The sequence below is a fragment of the Moschus berezovskii genome, chromosome 5 (genome assembly GCF_049115385.1).
Source record: "Moschus berezovskii isolate FMDL1 chromosome 5, NW_MosBer_1.0, whole genome shotgun sequence".
Taxonomy (NCBI): Eukaryota; Metazoa; Chordata; class Mammalia; order Artiodactyla; family Moschidae; genus Moschus; species Moschus berezovskii.
Window position 1 is genome coordinate 71,304,282 of NC_142464.1, and position 21,853 is coordinate 71,326,134.

At 37.0% G+C, this 21,853-nt stretch overlaps 1 pseudogene; it reads left to right on the plus strand.

Moving 5' to 3' along the window:
* The first annotated feature begins 4,980 nt into the window (after positions 1-4,980).
* LOC148777852 (nuclear nucleic acid-binding protein C1D pseudogene) overlaps positions 4,981-21,853 on the plus strand; it is a 41,356-nt pseudogene continuing 24,483 nt past the window's right edge.

A 21,853-nucleotide genomic window follows, 5' to 3' on the forward strand; every position in this document is an offset into this window, starting at 1 on the left:
TCTTTCCCCTAGTGCAATCATTCCTAAATAAAACCGGTTTTTACCGGTTTAACTACCGTCTAGCTCCGGTTTTCTTTGACAGTATATACAATTATAGATCCCAGAACAAAATAAGCATAGGCAGCAGCAGCAGCATCAGCACTACTTCGAACTTTTCAGCCTTTGCCTCAAAGTAACCCCAGGTTCAAAAGCAGTGGTTTCAATGATCCCCGTTGTAAAAGAGAAGAACTAGAGATACTGGAATCCAGTCTAAGGCTCAAGTAGATAGATTTTTAAGTATTTGGTGTTCAATTAGCCAACTCTACTGGTAGAGATTACAGAAAGCATTTTAAGCCCAATTTGAAATGCCACAAAAATCATATAAGAAGAGTTTGGTATTTATTCTCTTTTATCATTTCAACTTAAAGGTCTTCATGCTTTCATGAATGATGAGAAAGTAAGTTGAGTGATGATGGTCTGGAACAAGAAATATTAGGAAGTTCAAGATCTCTTAATAAACAATACCTATGGTATCAAGGGGGATATTTTGGAAGGACATTATAACTGCATATAAACATGGAGAATTATTATAATATCTGGAGACCTACTTGAATTAGTTCACTATATATTGTTTTGGTTTGGGTACATGTGAAAAAAGAAACAATGAAAAATCATAAAAAGGTATTACACAAAAATTAAAGAAATGGATGTAACAACAGCTAGTGATATTGTTATCCTGGCTGGTATATGTTTCTGAAAAGAGTTCAAAATGAATATTTAATTGAAAGAAAACTAAGTCATTAACACCTTGATCAACATTCACAGCATGTTTCTAGTTTGCATTTTTCTTTTTCATGCCACCACATATAACTATTATAATAGTAATAAGAGAAAATTTTATTTTTTTCATTACTTAATCAAATATTTTGATATTATACATATTAAGTACATATATATGTTATATTCCCATATTTATGGGTAGTTGGATGATATTTGGTATCATTTTTATGAGTCACTGACCACTGATCAACTGATCAAAATGATTTTGGGGTGAATTATCATACAAAATGTGGCAGAGATATGAATAGTTTTCTGTGTAATGAAGATTATTTGTAGTCAAGATAATAAAAATAAGACAGAAGTTATTAATAAGCTAAACAAATAACATCTCAGAATCACTTTTGTCAGAAGAATAATGTATGAATATGATATTTCAGGATTATTTCTCTAAATTACTTTATTCCTAACATCTATGATTATTTCTTAGATTTTTAGCTACTAATACATTTTTTTCTTTATCTGATGTTAAAAGTGTCTAAATAATGCAAGAATTTCTTCATGTGCTTCTTGCTTACAGCTTACAGATTTTTAAGATATAATTGTGCTTGTTTCTTATTCACATCGGTAGATCTAAAATTTCTACAAATAGGGCATAAGCATGCTTGATACAGGCTTCCCAAGGGGCACAGTGGTAAAGAATTGCCCTGCCAATGCAGGAAACCCAAGAGACACGGGTTTGATTCCTGGGTCAGGAAGATCCCCTGGAGAATGAAATAGCAATCCACTCCAGTATTCTTGCCTGGAAAATTCCATGGACAGAGGAGCATAGTAGACTATAGTCCATTGGGTCACAAAAACTTGGATATGATCTAGCAACTGAGCATGCACATTTGCTTGATACAGTTGGCATCTAAATGCAGCTTCTGACAATATGGTTGTCCACAAACTCAGCAGTGTATGTAAGTACAAAAAATAGATGATCATTTTTGTACAAATATTTCCCGTCTTCAGTGATTCAGGAAAGCCTGTGACTTGTCACAGTTGAGACCAGTCACAGGATGTCTGCCAGGGAGAGTTAAGTAAGGAATTCTGTAACATGAGAAACAAAACATGGTGGTGCCTGGCTCTGTGTGATCTAAGGCAAGAAAATCAGTCCTCACTGGGAACATTCCATGATTAGATAAAATATATTGAGGTTTTCATGGAAAACATAAGGAACTCACACTCATTAAACAGTAGAATAGCATTCATGGACAATGTACCAAGAGAAGAGCCCTCATCCCCCATCATGTGGCAGAAACAGCACAGGCATGGAAGTTGAGAGATGTGATTTCCAATTTTGTATCTGTATGTTATTTGACTTTTGAACTTAGTAGCTCATTTGGTAAAGAATCTGTCTGCAATGCAGGAGACCCAGGTTGGAGCCCTGGGTCGGGAAGAAGGAAATGGCAACCCACTGCAGTAGTCTTACCTGGAAAATGCTATGGAAGAGTAGCCTGGTGGGCTACAGTCCATGGGGATGCAAGAGTCATACATGACTTAGTGACTAAACCACCAAGTTAGTTTTTATAAGCATTAGCTATCTTAATAATAATAATACTGTTGACAATGAAAGTATCATTATGAAGATTACATGAAATAATAGGTATAAAATGTTCTGATTTCCCAATAGGTAGTCATAGGTATCATGTATATAAACAAAAGGGTCTATGCTTTGTGGTCAAACATCTTGACTCAATTCTAATTCTATTATTTACTCCCCTATTTTGTGTCTTCTGATTATCAACTTCTTTTTCTTCAAATATTGATAATATATGTCATCATATACATTTTTGGAAATTATATCAGATCAATACATGCAAAACACAATGCTTTTTGACACATATTAGAGCTTCATATAGACACTGTTACTTTCTTTAGTAATTTCTGACACTTAGAGAATATTTGCTTTGTGCTAAACACCATATATCAACTCATTTTGTTCTGGCAAAAACCTTCAGAGAACTCTATGATTATCATATCCATTTTATAGATGAATAAATCTAGGTCCATGGCAATTAAGTAATTTATCCAAAATTACACAGTGAGTTAATAGTGGTGCCAGATTTCAAAATTAAGTAACAGAATTTCTAAGCTCTGTTGTTAACCATCAGGCAGTGCTGTGTACTCAATCATTTCTAACTCTTTGCAGTCATATGAACTGTAAGCCACGAGACTCCTCCGTCCCTGGAATTTACCAGGTAAGACTATTGAGCATGTTTCCAAAGGATCTTTTTGACCCAGGGATTGAAATTGTATCTCCTGTGCCTCCTGCATTGGCAGGTGGATTCTTTACCATTATACCACCTGGGAAGCCCTAACCATCATACAACACTATCTCAAAGTGAATTGTTGAAAAATGTTGGTCATAATCATCTACTGTTTCTGAACTCTGTTCTGAATACTGTATACATACAGTAAAATAGGATAGAGTTTAACATATATTTAGGGAAACAAGCTTCCCTGGTGGCTCAGAGGGTAAAGCGTCTGCCTGCAGTGCAGGAGACCCAGGTTCAATCCCTGGGTCGGGAAGATCCCCTGGAGGAGGAAATGGCAACCCATGCCAGCGTTCTTGCCTGGAGAATCCCATGGACAGAGGAGCCTGGTGGGCTGCAGTCCATGGGGTCACAGTTGGACACGACTGAGTGACTTCACTTTCACTTAACATATATTTAGGGAAACAAGAGGTCTGTGAAAAGCATGAATAATTTAAAGGAAAATAAGTGTCTCTGAGTGTTTAGAAATAGAAACAGCCTCAGAAATGTTATAGTTTCACTGTAAGGATGTAACTATTCTTTTACTTTAAAGTCCAGGTGGCCCTAAGTAGAAAGAAAACATGTTGAAGGCAGAAAATCAAGGGTGTATCCAATGTGATTGTTTTTGGGAAAGTGACAATGAGAGAAAATCCTATTTCAATTCCTTTACCAATTTGACTGTGATAAAATTTCTATTCTCACCAAGATCATTATGAATTTACTCTCAGTGATTCTATCAGGCTGAATTTCTGGATAGAAAAAAACAAAGAGTCCTAACAGCTTGGAGAGTTTGATTAGAAGATCACAGCTATTTTTGTTTGGTGATAATTCCTGCTATTGTGGTGAAGTTTGTTGGTTTAGCTTATTTATTACATATGGATCTTTGGGAAGCAGTTTCTACAATGAAAATGTGATTAAATTCATATCTAGGTTAGACTCATGTCTGAATATACTCTTGAGATGTCTTATCAAATGTAAATATTGCCACTTTACACCAGATAAAATATGTTATTTGAGGGTAATCCTAGGTGGTAAGACAGAACTATTAGTAGCATATAAAAATGGATCTTCTCTGCTTATCAGAAGACCTTAAAACTGGGCCTCAAAGAAACAGCGGTCTCGCGGTCTCTTACTCAAAGAAATATTCCAAATTACTCATTTATTTGCTAGGTTTAGTAAAAAATAGTACAATGAATAGAGTCTGAAGAAAGACTGATCAAAATTTCTCATGTAAAACTATTTTCACCATAAGCAGTTAAAAAGATAATTTTCTTACTTCCATATGTATATATTTCATTGAAATTAGAGGGACACTGTCTTGAAACCTGAGAGTTGAAACAATTATTCTTCCCCTTATCTAGGTTGTCTAGTCAAAATGATGTGCCATATGTCTCTAAGCCATATGTCCACTGATTTTTTTTTTTTAAATTCTGGTTTCTGCCAGAAAATTGGCTCTGGCTGTTAATTTCTTCATGTAATGAATCCTGTCTGGCTTGTTCTACCATTTCCTTTAAACTTTTTCAGTTCTCTGTAATGAGGGTATTATAACCTGACTTTCTCTCAATTAGTTCCAATAATATATTGGAAAGAAAGACATCATATCTGCAATATACCTGGTTACTTAAAAATGCGCAGAGATGTGCTCACTGTTATTCCTTTAGAATCCTCAAAGAAACTTAATTAAATGATTTTATCTTAAAATAGAGATTAGCAAATATTTACTCTTGTTTATAGTAGCATTGTAAGCTATTACCTATTTAGTTAACATTCCACTGTTTAGTAATTTGTTCCTCTGACATTAGCAAGAATAAATCTAAGTGATGAACTTGGGATAGTTAAGTAAATGAAGTGCACAGGAATAAATGCAACCTGTTTTTAGGCTGTTATACTACACTACTTAATGTGCCAAGAAACAACTGTTGAAAGAATGGTCAAGAGCCAAACTGGAATGCCAAATCGGGGACTCCCTAAAGCTATGTTTTTGGAGCAACAAAATGCAACTGGTAGAGAAAGCACCAGTGAGACTGCTGATCCTGTCTCAGATGAGGCTAGTAGGAAGTGAAGTGTGTGCTGAATAAATGAATATATGAATGAATGAATGAAGCTACTTCAATTCCAACCAAACTTCCTCACTGCAGTGAAGGGAGGGTGGGATTCTTGCCATTTGAGTTAAAGGGATGTTGACTTGGCCTCATGCACAGTACTGGCTGGTGCAGGGAAGACACCCAAAAACTGAAAGAGAGAATTTAAGGATTAACGAAGGCAGCGCAGTGGAGTGAAGGAAGCTCTCCAGATTTCAATTACCAACACATGGGTTTTCTTCCTCATGCCATTTATTTCTCAGTTCTATAGGCGTTATTGAAGGCCTACTTTGTGCCAAGCAGTATACTGGACACTAAGCGTGTAATCACGAGTGATCTTTTCTCTCAAAATCTTCTGGGTCCAGTGAAAGAGATAAATTAGCAAACAGTTTATTCCAATTCAATGTAATTCATGCTGTAATAGAGACTCATTCCAGGCTTTGTGGGAGCAGCATAGCAAACAAGCCCCCAGCAGCTTTCAGAGTTGGAATAAGTTTTACTCAGGAGGTGGGATGTAGAAATGCCCAGATTCAGCATTGTGAATAGAGGAACAGACTGTAAAAATACATCTGAGAGAAGAGTCTATTATATTTAGAAAATATGAGCTGTTTGCCATGGATGTAAAGAGCATATTTGGGTGGTACCAAATATGGTAGAATCACTTGGGGATAATCTGTGAAGCCCTTTGTATGATGTGTAAGAGGGGTTGAATTAATCGTTTGCACAGATATAGATCAATTTGACAGGTAACCCATACAGGTGAAGGTCAAGTAGACACAGACATTCTCTGAGAAGGGACCTATGGAAGGATATTCCCATAGAAAACAGGATTATCTGCTGTTATATTAACAAAAGACAGTTGTCATTTGTTTAGCTTTAGGTAATTAAGAATTATAAGTGCGTAACAAGTAATGGTTGCTATGAATAACAGTTGCTGTGGCCTTATTAGAGACCCTGGAGAGACCTCAGGAGAAGAAAGTTGACATAACTTTGCTCTTTCTGTGGTAAGGAGATTCTAGGATGTGCTAAAATATTTATGATGTGTGTATGCTAGTGCATGCATGTATGCAAATATATTTATTTCTTAAGTTCAGAAGAAGGGGATTGTGCAGACAGTGACATAACAAAGAAAACCACAGTTTCGGTAAGCTTTCAGGACCACTTGGAACAATTGCTTTTTACTTGGTAATTTTATGAACACCTCGACTAAATAGTATTCTTCACTCAGTGGTGATTTCCTTTGGGTTTTTCAAATGTAGCTAATTAGGTTCTATCTGAGTATTTTATTAGAAAGTTAGTTAGAACCGGAATTTGTGCTTCCATGTTGAAAGAGAAACAAGGCATCATCCTGACATTTCCTTCTGTGCACTTTTCAAGGTGAAGAGAGATGGATTTTTTTTTTTCAAGTTTCTCTCCTGTTTATGAAAGCAGATGCTGAAAAGACATAAAGCACTGAGTGATATTCATACAAGAGTACTTAGGTGATTTCTAAACTTTATGAAAAAGTTACCTTATTTTGGGTTAACATTTTAATATACATGTGTCCAATACGTTCATTCACTCAGACTCCAGGAAAAAAAATGCTTGCAGGTCTTAGTTGTTACTTCTATGACGTTTATATATATGACATTTATATATCATTACCTGAGTATTTAAATTGAAATCAAATGGATTAAAGTAACATTATATTGAACTTTCAAACCAGAAGAACAAGAACTCCATCTATTTCTAAAGTGCCTAAAAATGATTTAAGCCCTCAGACTTGGACTCCCTTCAATTAAAAATTGTTACTGAAGTATAGCTGATTTACAATGATGTGTTAGTTTCAGGTATTTAGCAAAGTGATTCAGTTATACATATATATTGATCCATTCTTCAGATTCTTTTCCCTTAGAGGTTACCATAAATCGTTGTGTATAGTTCTCTCTGCCGTATAAAAAGTCCTTGCCAGTTATCTCATTTATCCTTCTCAACCCTCCTTACCCCTTTGATAACCATAAATTTGTTTTCTATGTCTGTGGGTATATTTCTGTTTTAAAGATAAGTTCACTTGTGTCATTTTTTAAAATATGGAACTCTTTTTCAAACCAGTGGAGACTTCAGTTTAAGAAAAGTCTTATGGTAATAGAGGCAAGATGAGCTCATTTTATATTATAAATCATGATTTCTTATTCTGTAACATAAGAAGCAAGTGAAAATCCTTATCTTATAAAAAAGCACTAATTGAAATAGACTCAAGGGATTAGATAAGATAAACAGAGTGCCTGAAGAACTATGGATGGAGGTTCATGACATTGTACAAGAGGCAATGATCAAGACCATCCCCAAGAAAAATGCAAAAAGGCAAAATGGTTGTCTGAGGAGGGCTTACAAATAGCTGAGAAAAGCAGAGAGGCTAAAGACAAAGGAGAAAAGGGAAGATATGCCCATTTGAATGCAGAGTTCCAAAGAATAGCAAGGAGAGATAAGAAAGCCTTCCTCAGTGGTCAATGCAAAGAAATAGAGGAAAATAATTGAATGGGAAAAACTAAAGATCTCGTCAAGAAAATTAGAGATACCAAGGGAACATTTCATGCAAAGATGGACACAATAAAGGACAGAAATGGTATGGACCTAACAGAAGCAGAAGATATCAAGAAGAGGTGGCAAGAATACACAGAAGAACTGTACAAAAAAGATCTTCATGACTCACACAACCACAATGGTGTGAGCACTCACCTAGAGACAGACATCCTGAAATGTGAAGTCAAGTGGGCCTTAGGAAACATCACTATGAACAAAGCTAGTGGATGTGATGGAATTCCAGTTGAAATATTTCAAATCCTGAAAGATGATGCTGTGAAAGTGCTGCACTCAATATACCAACAAATTTGGAAAACTCAGCTGTGGCCACAGAAATAAAAAAGTCAGTTTTCATTCCAATCCCAAAAAAAGGCAATGCCAAAGAATGCTCAAACTACCACACAATTGCACTCATCTCACACAGTAGTAAAGTAGTGCTCAAAATTCTCCAAGTCAGGCTTCAAGTGTATGTGAACCATGAATTTCAAGAGGTTTAATTTGGATTTAGCAAAAGCAGAGCAACCAGAGATCAAATTGCTAACATCCACTGGATCATCGAAAAAGCAAGAGAGTTCCAGAAAAAACACCTATTTCTGCTTTATTGAATGTGCCAAAGCATTTCACTGTGTGGATCACAAAAAATTGTGGGAAATTCTTAAAGATATAGGAATACCAGGCCACCTGACCTGTCTCCTGAGAAATCTGTATGCAGATCAAGAAACAACAGTTAGAACTTGACATGGACCAACAAATCGGGAAAGGAGTACATCAAGGTTATATATTGTCACCCTGCTTATATTCACCTTTAACTTATCTGCAGAGTATATTATGGGAAATGCCGGGCTGGATGAATCCCAAGTTGGAATCAAGAAGATTGCTGGGAGAAATATCAATAACCTCAGATATGCAAATGAAACCACCCTTATGGCAGAAAGGGATGAAGAAATAAAGAACCTCTTGATGAAAGTGAAAGAGGAGAGTGAAAAAGTTGGCTTAAAACTCAACATTCAGAAAACTAAAATCATGGCATCTGGTCTCATTGCTTCATGGCAAATAGATGGGGAAACAATGGAAGAAGTGAGATACTTTATTTTCTTGGGCTCCAAAATCACTGCAAATGGTGATTGCAGCCATGAAATTAAAAGATGCTTGCTTCTTGGAAGAAAAGCTATCACCAACCTAGACAGCATATTAAAAAACAGAGACATTACTTTGCCGACAAATGTTTGTCTAGTCAAAGCTATGGTTTTTCCAGTAATCATGTACTGATGTGACCGTTGGACTATAAAGAAAACTGAGTGCCGAAGAATTGATGCTGTTGACCTGGGGTGTTGGAGACGACTCTTGAGAGTCCCTTGGACTGCAAGGCGATCCAACCAGTACATCCTAAAGAAAATCAGTCCTGAATATTCATTGGAAGGATGGATACTGAAGCTGAAACTCCAATACTTTGGCCACCTGATGTGAAGAACTGACTCATTGAAAAGACCCTGATGCTGGGTAAGATTGAAGGCGGGAGCAGAAGGGGACGACAGAGGATGAGATGGTTGGATGACATCACTGACCAATGAACATGAGTTGGAGTAAACTCTGGGAGTTGGTGACGGACAGGGAGGTCTGACGTACTGCAGTCCATGGGGTCACAAAGAGTCGGAATTGACTGAGCAACTGAACTGAACTGAACACATCAAAGGTCAGAGATCTTAAGCTCATTGACTTAAAGATGAAAGGAGATGAAAGCTAGGCACACCTACTCCATGTAATTACATAATGCATTATTTTTGTAAATGCCTTTAATGAAATGAATACTAAGAAATATTTATTTAGAACTCTAAAGAAAATCATCAATTTAAAGTTTGATAATATTTATAAATAAATTCAAATGGCTTTCTGTCTCCTCTACTCAAACTGCAGCTGTCAGTCCCAAGCAAGACTCAGATAGACTACTGAATACAATTTCTTATCTTGATTTTTTGGTCAGAATCAATCTGTTTATCATTTCGTGATAAAAACAAATTAGGCTGAAAAAGAGAAGCCAAGCTTTATTGGAAGTAACAGAAAGAAAAATTGATCAAACTCAGCATTGTTAAAAATGATATATTTTTGAAGGTCAGTTTTGCCAGGATGTGACTTGAAACTGCTTTTACAGTAAATAGAATCTGATAGAAAATGACAGTATATGGACTGCCAGTTATCATGAGTTAAGAGTTTTTGGCTTGGCATTCTTGGACTCACTGAACATACAAAACTTGGTTCTAAGTACATTTCTTGATACATCAGTATGGTTTTGGCAGCACTGCTAAAGATAATCAAATGAAGTATCTTAGGGTAATTCTGAAGCAAAATAGGCATCAACATCATAAACTAAAGCCATTAGTTCATTATTTTATGTGCACCTCTGCATACTGAGTTCTATCACAGTTATTCAAATTGGGCTTCCCTTGTGGCTCAGCTGGTAAAGAATCCTCCTGCAATGCAGGAGACCCAGGTTCGATCCCTGTTTTGGGAGAATCTCTTCCAAAAAAACACTTGAGAGTAAAACCTACCAGCTGTTATATATGATTTCTTTTTGTTAATGATATGTACAACAAAGTAGAGATATAAGCAATTTAGATCTTCAGAATAAAGTGAGACAGATTATCGACCTGCTAATACCTGTGTTTCTAAAAGTTCAAGTGTTTACACACAAGTGGTATTTCTGAGTAATTTATGATGGAATAAGTGGTCTTAAAAATCAGTAAGTACCTTTTGGCTACCAAGTAAACATTAAATGTATAGTTGTGATGGCTGATAATAACTTGCAAATATTAAGATTTAAACAAGAACTGAAACTGAATATTAATTGTATTGAAGAAAGTAAAGTAGGTGGAACAGAGTTTTGGGTTGGACCATGAATACTGTAGAGTAGGTACGGTATATTTGTACTCATGTCTGAAAGGTATGATGAAGCTATAAAAAAAAGCAATTTATAAACTTATGAATAGATGTTTGATAATCACTATTCATGAAAATGTATTTAATGCATGCTGAATAACAGCTACAGGTGAAGAATAATGTCTTAAAACTCTTATGTTTTAAAATCATGATCAGTTCAAGAAAACTGGTTACTTTATTGAAGGGTTTTTTACATACTAAGTTAACATTTACTTCTTTGGCCATCTGATGCAAAGAGCTGACTCATTTGAAAAGACCCTGATTCTGGGAAAGATTGGGGACAGGAGGAGAAGGAGATGACAGAGGATGAGATGGCTGGATGGCATTACAGGCTCAGTGGACATGGGTTTGAGTGAACTCCGGGGGTTGGTGATGGACAGGGAGGCCTGGTGTGCTGCATGCAGTTCATGGGGTTGCAAAGAGTCAGACATGACTGAGCGACTGAACTGAACTGAACTGACTGAAATGGCTATTTCCTTTGGAAAACATATATAACATTAAAAATGTTACCAGTATGTCTAAATTGAAGTTATTCATATGCTCACATAAAGGAAATTATTTCACATGTAAAAATGTATACTAAAAATAGAAGTCATTATCATGTGTCTATCAACTGTTGATATATAGTGAAATTAATTTGTTGCTGAGAATATATGAAATACACATTTTATATATACCAATAAGCAATATAGTCTCACTTACAAAATTAATATATTGAAATATATGCTATTCCTTGCTATACTGCATGAATACCATGCTTCAGTTTTATTGACTTTTTTTTCCTTGGTGTCTCAAGATTTATTTTGTTCATTCCATGTTTAATCTATTTAGATTGTATATTAGTCTCTGGCTAAGAAGTGGTGGCAAGAATACACAGAAGACTGTACAAAAAAGATCTTCATGACCCAGATAATCACAATGGTATGATCACTCACCTAGAGCTAGACACCCTGGAAAGTGAAGTCAAATGGGCCTTAGAAAGAATCACTATGAACAAAGCAAGTGGAGGTGATGGAATTCCAGTGGAGCTATTTCAAATCCTGAAAGATGCTGCTGTGAAAGTTCTGCACTCAATATGCCAGCATATTGGGAAAACTCAGCAGTGGCCACAGGACTGGAAAAGGTCAGTTTTCATCCCAATCCCAAAGAAAGGGAATGCCAAAGAATGCTCAAACTACTGCACAATTGCACTCATCTCACATGCTAGTAAACTAACGCTCAAAATTATCCAAGCCAGGCTTTAACAATACGTGAACTGTGAACTTCCAGATGTTCAAGCTCACTTTAGAAAAGGCAGATGAACCAGAGATCAGATTGCCAATATCTGATGAATCATCAAAAAAGCAAGAGAGTTCCAGAAAAATATCTTTTTCTGCTTTACTGACTATGCCAAAGCCTTTGACTTTGAGGATCACAATATACTGTGGAAAATTCTGAAAGACATGGGAAGACCAGACCTCCTGCCCTGCCTCTTGAGAAACCTGTATGCAGGTCAGGAAGCAACAGTTAGAACTGGACATGGAACAACAGACTGGTTCCAAATAGGTAAAGAAGTACTTCAAGGTTTTTTATTGTCACTCTGCTTATTTAACTTCTTTGCAGAGTACATCATGAGGAACGCTGGGCTGGAAGAAGCCCAAGCTGGAATCAAGATTTCCAGGAGAAATATCAATAACCTCAGATATGCAGATGACACCACCCTTATGGCAGAAAGTGAAGAGGAACTAAAAAGCCTCTTGAGGAAAGTGAAAGAGGAGAGTGAAAAGGTTGGCTTGAAGCTCAACATTCAGAAAACTAATATCACGACATCTGGTGCCATCACTTCATGGGAAATAGATGGGGAAACAATGGAAACAGTGTCAGACTTTATTTTTCGGGGCTCCAAAATCACTGCAGATGGTGATTGCAGCCATGAAATTAAAAGATGCTTACTCCTTGGAAGGAAAGTTATGACCAACCTAGATAGCATATTAAAAAGCAGAGACATTACTTTGCGAACAAAGGTCCGTCTAGTCAAGGCTATGATTTTTCTAGTGGTCAGGTATGGATGTGAGAGTTGGACTGTGAAGAAAGCTGATAGCCGAAGGATTGATGCTTTTGAACTGTATTGTTGGAGAAGACTCTTGAGAGTCCCTTGGACTGCAAGGAGACCCAACCAGTCCATTCTAAAGGAGATCAATCCTGGGTGTTCATTGGAAGGACTGATGCTAAAGCTGAAACTCCAATATTTGGCCACCTCATGCGAAGAGTTGACTCATTGGAAAAGGTCCTGATGCTGGGAGGGACTGGGGGCAGGAGGAGAAGGGGATGACAGAGGATGAGATGGCTGGATGGCATCACCGACTCAATGGACATCGGTTGGGTGAACCCCGGGAGTTGGTGATGAACAGGGAGGCCTGGCATACTGTGATTCATGGGGCCGCAAAGAGTCGGACATGACTGAGCAACTCAACTGACTGACTGACTGAGGAAAACAGGGCAGCTTCAAGTAGTCCACGAATACAGCACTTAATATAGGAATTTCGGTGCTTATTTTTTACCTAATAGAAGAGCTAGGCATGTAAATATCTGAATCTGTCTGTAGAATTGAGAGTCTCCCTGACATTTTCCCATAAGCAGCTGTGAAGCAGAATGAGAAAATTGGAGATTGTTAGAAATGCCTGTACCATCTTGTTGTTATAAAACTCTGTGAACCATTTTGACCACAAAGTGTGAGCCAGTGAAGCATCTGGAAGCTTGCTGAATCTGCCCACCATGGCCACTTTGATAATGGCTTCTGCTTTGCTGAGCTTCCAATCTCATGAAAGTTCTTTGCAGTGACAAACTTTTCCTCACATGTAAGGAGACACTGGGAAATATTTTTCCTCATATTAGAAGAGAGAAGTAGTGATAATGCCAAGTTGATGACCAGCCCTACAGAGGTGGATACTCATAAAATAATTTTTCTGTTTTTGTTGTTTTTGCTTGTTGAATCAAAGTTATATATGCTATTTGTATTTTAGGAATATAACACTGACTATGTATCACTATTCCAATTATATTAACACCAAAGTGACCTGTGCAATGAAAAATATCTCTATGAAAATGCAAAATAAAACAGAGGCCAACACCTGTTTTCTGAGTCTTACTCTAGTTAAAGTTAACACCAAGGTTGGGATTCCTAGTTAGGAAGCCGAGGGGTAGAAATCTAAAGGAGGTTTGCAGCATGGGCAATTCTACCAGCTACCTGTTATTCTTTACAGATTCACAGCTGCAAAAAACCAATGTACCTTCTCTAGTTTTTCAACTTCTATGTGGCGATAAATTTCTGGAGCAGAGAAGTAGTACTTGATGCATCTTACAGCATTCACATTAGCTAGCAAATTTTATTGCTAATATTTGTGCATGCTCAGTCACTCAGACATTTTTTAACTCTTTGAATCTCCATGGACGGAAGCCCACCAGGCTTCCCTGTCCATAAAATTTTACAGGCAAGAATACTGGAGTGGGGAACCATTCCCTTCTCCAGGGGATCTTCCCAACCCAGGGAATGGAACCTGAGTCTCCTGCATTGCAGGCAGATTCTTTACCATCTGAGCCACCAGGGAAACCCTTTAATGCTAATAGATGGCCTTTAAAAATTGTCTGTGTCTAGGAAGGCACAAAACTTTTTTTGGGTTCCAAAATCACTACAGATGGTCACTGCAGCCATGAAATTAAAAGACTCTTACTCCTTGGAAGAAAAGTTATGGCCAACCTTGAGAGCGTGTTAAAAAGCAGAGACATTACTTTGCCAAAAAAGGTCCATCTGGTCAAAGGTATGGTTTTTCCAGTAGTCATGTATGGATTGAGAGTTGGACTATAAAGAAAGCTGAGCACTGAAGAATTGATGCTGTTGAACTGTGGTGTTGGAGAAGACTCTTGAGAGTCCCTTGGACTGCAAGGAGATCCAACCAGCCCATCCTAAAGGAAATCAGTCCTGAATATTCATTGGAAGGACTGATTCTAAAGCTGAAACTCCAATACTTTGGCCACCTGATGTGAAGAACTGACTTGGAAAAGACCCTAATGCTAGGAAAGATTGAAGGTGGAAGGAGAAGGGGATGACAGAGGATGAGATATTTGGATGGCATCACTGACTCAACGGATGTGAGTTTGAGTAAACTCCAGGAGTTGGTGATGGACAGGGATGCCTGGAGTGCTGCAGTCAATGGGGTTGCAAACAGTCGGACATGACTGAGTGACTAAACTGAACTGAACTGAAGAAGACAAGGGATTTTTCAGGAAAGAATGCTGGAGTGGATTGCCATTTCCATCTACATGGCATCTTCCCAGTCCAGGGATTGAACCCAGGTCTCCTGTGTCTCTTCCACTGCAGGCTGATTCTTAACATGCTGAGCCATCAGGGAAGCCCAATATTTGATATGAAAGTGAAGTGAAAGCAAAAGTCACTCGGTTGTGTCCGACTATTTGTGAGCCCATGGACTATACAGTTCATGGAATTCTCCAGGCCAGAATACTGGAGTGAGTAGCTGTTCCTTTCTCCAGGGGATCTTCCCAACCCAGGGATCGAATCCAGGTCACCTGCATTGCTGGTGGATTCTTTACCAGCTGAGACACAAGGGAAGCCAAATATTTGATATACTAAAATACTAAGAGCATTGAGCTTTTTTTCCTGAAAAATTGAAATATTTGTATTCTCTATCTTATAAAGATGCTTATGTGATTGGCAATATCTACAGTAGAATTTATTTTAAAACTCTAATTAATCATTATTTACCTTTTGAGTTATTATGGACTTCTTTGGGTGATAGATTATTTTATTTTTTTACAATAGCCCATTTTGTCCAAATTATACTCTCAAATTTGTGTAATTAAAATTGCTCGCATATCTTTATTGCCAATAAACATTTCATATTACATTTGCATCTTCTGCCTCATAAAGTATTTCTTCTACTTTGATTGTGAAAAAATTGCTTGAATTACAATACTGATGATGGTAAAGTTAATAGAAGTCTTACTGAGTGCTTACTGTGTGTCAGGTAGCCATATTAACATTCTAACTTTACAGATAAGAAAATCATGATACCAATGGCCAAGTGATTTAGCTAAGATTGCAAAGCTATCAGCTATGGAGCTGTGTTCATTATAACTCAGAGACTCTGGATTCAATGCACATATGTTCTTAAAAATTACATCATTTTGTCTCTTGTGGTCTATGTCTCCATATAACAGTGATAAAAAGGCTTAAGTGTGTGTGTAAGCCTTTACTTTACCTCTCATATACTGTAATTCTAAAAGAACTCACATGATGTTTCTTTATCTCTTTTGAATGAGATGGACTAGAACGTGGTGATAGATTGTGGTGACTGAACGTGGTGTTTGCATACTACCAAAATTTAAAAAAACAATTACTTTTAAACTCAAACTCCTTTCTTAGGCAAAATTAAGTAGGGTATTTGAGGTGCATTTTAGAACCAGGAGAGTAAACAATGTATTCTTATGCAAACCTCTTAAATAAAACAGTTTTTTAGCAAGGTGAGATCTTAGTGTGAAAAAAGAAGTTGGTTAATTACAAACTGACTCTAAGAAAAGAATTATTCATTATCAGAATCTGTCTGCAAGCTAAATAAAACACAAATGGAGAACTTCTCAATAAATTCATTAAACTTTGACTTAATTCAAATTTGAGTAAATATCAAACCTATTATCTATTTGCTTCCAAAATTGCATTCTGTTGTGTTTCTGGAATGTGTATTTAACACTGGTTAGATAAGCAAAATTATAAAAACTAATGCATACCTGAACAATTTTAATTTTTTATTAAATTTTATATAAATTGTAAACCTGGCCCTAAACACTCTTCTCAGAATTGACCTAGAATAATTTTGTTTAAGAACAGATAAAAACATCACTTTACACGAATGCAGCAGAAAATAAGCATGTAGTTTGCCTCTGTTCTGGGGAAGAGGAAGTTAAATATTTTCTTCTTTGTCATGGTAGAAATACAGGTTAATATTTTTATGGAACTTCAAGGATAAATCTGGGTCTAAACTTTACATTATCTTGTTCATTTTCAAGAAGAATTATATAATGAAAATTGTTTTGATATTCTAAAATGAAACACTTTAAAGGATAGAACTTCCCTAAGGGAAATAAAAGCATCGGTTCACATTGAACATTTGCTCAGGTATTAAAACACAGAAACCAAACGTCCTCCAAATGACAAGGTGCCCTAATAACAATCCTGGAGGCTCTGAAAGATGTGTGTCTGGTAAATGAGGCGAAGGAAAAATTTGGACCAATGTCAGAAAAAAAATTACAAGATTAGTTCGGTGCCTGTTATTCCCATGCTTTAATGTCATTTCTAAGACTTCAGGGAAACGAGTCCAGGACATTCAGGCCACACTGTAATGTCACATCAGCCACAGATCTCAGAGGAGCAAACTTGTCAAGTTCAGAACATGCTCGTGTTACTGGGACAGCATTGCAGCAACATTATATTATGTTTGAGTTTGAGTGTCAGGGGAGGAATTTACATAAGAAAAGAGAAAAGCATTTTCTGTTAGATACAGCACCCCGTGAGCTATGCACAGGGGAGTGGCACAGAGGCAGTACATCCCTGGAAGCACAAGCGCCTCAGCAGACACCTGGCCCATTGTGCTATACTTGACATCATCACAACATACCAGGGGATGATCCAGCTTGGTGTTCCCTTTCCCATTAGAAGAGGATTTCTTAGAGGAGATTTGTATATTCATTTTAGAATTGCCCTTCGTAATAGTTTCCTAAATCAATTGAAATGCATTCAGAAGGTATTGATGCTTTCACATATAAATCAGGGTTTGGAGTTACAGATAACTGGAATTTTTTAAAATCGGTGAATTTCTGATTAAACATGCTAAATTTTGAGTTGAATTTTGTCCCATATGTAGTGCTCAGCAAAGCTTCATCAAATTTACATCATCCTGTTCATCACAACATTCTGAAAGATAAATATTTTAGGCAAAAACAGAAGTAACTTGCTCTAGGACAGGGGTTCACGGGTTTATGGTTGGAGATAAGTAGTTTCAGGTTAGGAAAGTGTGGTGAAAATCAAAGTCTGTTAGAAAACAAACTCCTTTGGATTTGTGGCATGAAAGGAAAATGGAGAAAGGAGATGTTCTAAACACTCTTTGATGAGTGTAGTACAATAGCATAATTTGCTTATTATTTTTCTGTTTTGTTCATGCAGAAGAAGTAGCTAATTCTAGTGAACTGGGAGATTAGGAATTGGATAATAATATTGCTCATGGCAGAATGCTGTCAAAAGAAGTTACCCCAGGGAGCCAAGCAAACTTAGATAATGCACAATACATTGACCTCTGGAAAAAGGGTAGTTAATATCATAATATCAAGCAGGTAACTCATATAGATAGATAGTTAGATCCATAGAAAGATAGAGAAATATATGTATTTAAAAAAAAGCAAAATGAGTCTACCAATTGGAGAATGCATAATGAATAGAACAGAATATCAAGGATAATCTAAGGTGATAAAAATTGTGCAAAAATTCCTGCAAGAAAGGGGTGGCTCAGGCTAAATTAATCCAAAATAAAACAAGCAAACAAAAAAATGAAATCACATAATAGAAAATTCAAGGTTAAAAATCTGGTTATTAAGAAAAGAAAAAATTATTTATCTTCCCTTACTTGACCCAGTACTTTTGTTGACAGCTAAGAGAGAACAGCCGTGAAATAGTCATTACGGTACTTATGTAAGAGGAGATGAGTCATCACAGTTAGAACTTTACCTGGAACTCAGGAGAGAAATATACAGATGCAAGGATTTCAAAGCTATTAGAAATCAAGTAGTTAAAAGAAGAGTCCCTGTACTTTTCTCTTTGAAGTTCTAAAAAGAAACAGAATCAAATTAATAGGAGCTAATATTGATCACTATAAAATCACAATTCAGGCTTTCTTAACGTTAAAATTTGGTCTAAAGCAGTACCTCAAAAATGTGGAAATTATTTACATGTAGAAATAGGGGTTGAAGTTCAAAATTTGCTGAACTTCAGGGTGATGGAAAAGGCAAATCAAACATTTATGAAATTCTTTATAATAAAGGATCTAGAAACACCAAGATGGATAAGTATTTAATAAGTATCATATTAATAGCAGAGACATAACACTAGAAGAACATAGGGAAAAAGGGAAGTGATTCTCTTAGGATGTTCAGGGATAGCATAGGTGTGGAGAATCCATTTATGAGGCAAAATTTTTACCATGTTTTGTGATTTGAATAGGATTTTGCCTGATGGAGAACAGCAGGGGTATGTTTGTGTGTGTGTGTGTGTGTGTGTGTGTGTGTGTGTGTGTGTGAGTGTGTTATATCTTTCTGTGTCTAGTGGTGAGAGGATATAAATTTCTTTCCTTCCTTCCTAAAAAAATAAATTGAACTAAGCTGGATCATCAAAAAAGCAAGAGAGTTCCAGAAAAAACATCTATTTCTGCTTCATTGACTATGTCAAAGCCTTTGACTGTGTGGATCACAATAAACTGTGGAAAATTCTTAAAGAGATGGGAATCCCAGACTACCTGACCTGCCTCTTGAGAAACCTGTATGCAGGTCAGGAAGCAACAGTTAGAACTGGACATGGAACAACACTGGTTCCAAATAGGAAAAGGAGTACGTCAAGGCTGTATATTGTCACCCTGCTTATTTAACTTCTATGCAGAGTACATCATGAGGAATGCTGGGCTGGAAGAAGCACAAGCTGGAATCAAGATTGCTGGGAGAAATATCAATAACCTCAGATATGCAGATGACACCATCCTTATGGCAGAAAGTGAAGAAGAACTAAAAAGCCTCTTGATGAAAGTGAAAGAGGAGAGTGAAAAAGTTAGCTTAAAGCTCAACATTCAGAAAATGAAGATCATGGCATCCGGTCCCATCACTTCATGGGAAATAGATGGGGAAACAGTGGAAACAGTGTCAGACTTTATTTTTTCAGGCTCCAAAATCACTGCAGGTGGTGATTGCAGCCATGAAATTAAAAGATGCTTACTCTTTGGAAGGAAAGTTATGACCAACCTAGATAGCACATTAAAAAGCAGAGACATTATTTTGCCAACTAAAGTCCGTCTAGTCAAGGTTATGGTTTTTCCAGTGGTCATGTATGGATGAGAAAGTTGGACTGTGAAGAAAACTGAGCACTGAAGAATTGATGCTTTTGAACTGTGGTGCTGGAGAAGCCTCCTGAGAGTCCCTTGGACTGCAAAGATATCCAACCAGTCCATCCTAAAGAATGCCAGTCCTGGGTGTTCATTGGAAGGACTGATGTTGAAGCTGAAACTCCAATACTTTGGCCACCTCATGTGAAGAGCTGACTCATTGGAAAAGACCCTGATGCTGGGAGGGATTGGGGTCAGGAAGAGAAGGGGACAACAGAGGATGAGATGACTGGATGGCATCACTGACTCGATGGACATGAATTTGAGTGAACTCCGGGAGTTGGTGTTGGACAGGGAGGCCTGGCATGCTGCGATTCATGGGGTCACAGAGTTGGACAGGACTGAGCGACTGAACTGAATTGAATTGAAAGAAAGTGAGAGGACCCAACTTGCTTAGGGCTCATAAGACACTCTTGCATACGATGGAATTCTTGCATAAAGACAGGCAGGAGGTATATTGGGAGAAGGTATAATATGAAGGAAGCATTACTCATAAAATTCTAGGATTGCTGGGGAAAGCAAACTGGAAAGTCTGAGTAAATTTCCAAAGGATATTGAGATTTTTATGTGAGTGGAACATGGTTTAGGAGAAAGCAGAGTTTATAGCTCAGAGCCAGAAAAACTAGTTTTCATGTCAGATGGATCCCCTGCCCCCAAAGAAGGTAGCAAGTTGTGTGAAAATGCAACTCCTGTGTGTGTGTGTACATTGTAGGTAAACTTGCAAAACTTCTGAGTGTGATTTTGTCTCTTGTGCTGCAAGGAGAACAGGTGGTATATTAGGATCCAGGACTCATCTAGGGCAGAATCAAGTCACGTTGTGTAGTATTAAAAGATTAATCCCACAAAAACAGACTTAGGTTATCAGACTCAACATTCAGTTCACCTGCAGAGATTAAAATGTGCTTATACCCAAAAAGGAAAGCCACGGGCACCATGGCTCATGGAGATTAGAGCTGGTTAGGACCATAGAGTTAAGTGCATTTTGTGTGTTAAGGAAGTTTAGCTTTATTCCAAAGGCCCAAATCAGAACAGGCAAGCCAGCCAAGCTCTGTCTTCATTCTCTATTCCTTCTTCCTCCCACAGGAAAGTATTTGGGCAGCCACATCACTTACATAATTCTGTTGCTTTTTATCCTTTTTTCTTTTAGTGCTTAAAAAAATGTTCTTGTCCACCACATCACGCACACACCCACGCTCATATGCACAGATGCTCACATGCACACACGCTCATGTACTCCAGTCTTGTGCTCTGCTTTGGCAAATCCATCTCTTTGCATACTCTCTATTTGATATCAAAGAGCTATATAATATGTGCATGCAGAGCTACCACTTTAAATCCCATCAACAGTACAGTGAATTGCTAAAATAAAATAGTACAGTGCACTGCCCTTGGTGATACAATAGTGATTCTTTTTGTATATGGCAAACCCAAAGTAGTAGTGAATGTTACATTTCATCTCAGGTGGGAAGTTAAAATTAAAACCAAGGTAGAACTGATAAATGTCCCATGTTCCCCATAAAATCTCTGTGCAAGAAAACAATGGGCCACCTTTATTACAAATTTTATTAAGCATTAACTGTAGCTTACAGAGAAAAGGTGAAAGCAAGGCTGCTTCCTAAACTCTATAGTTCATAAAACTAGGTAACAATATGATATATACTGCAAAGTCAGACTTCCTATCTTTTCTGTACCAGCTACTTTGTGACAATCAATGCCAAAGCAGTAAGTTGGTGAAGCATAAGACATCTTCTGTTTAAACCTTTAGGAGAACTATTTGAATGTTTCTGTCATGTTAAAAAAACATTGCTGTAACTTATACTGTACAAAAAGTTGTGATTTTATAAATTATATATAAAAATAACATTCTGTTATTGAATTTACTTCAATGCACTGATTCTTAAAAATAGCTGCAGGCAATTTCTTATTTATTGATTTATTTTTTAATTTATTTTATTGGAGGCAAATTACCTTACATTAATATATTGGTTGGTTTTGCCATACATTGACACAAATCCACCCAGGGTATACATGT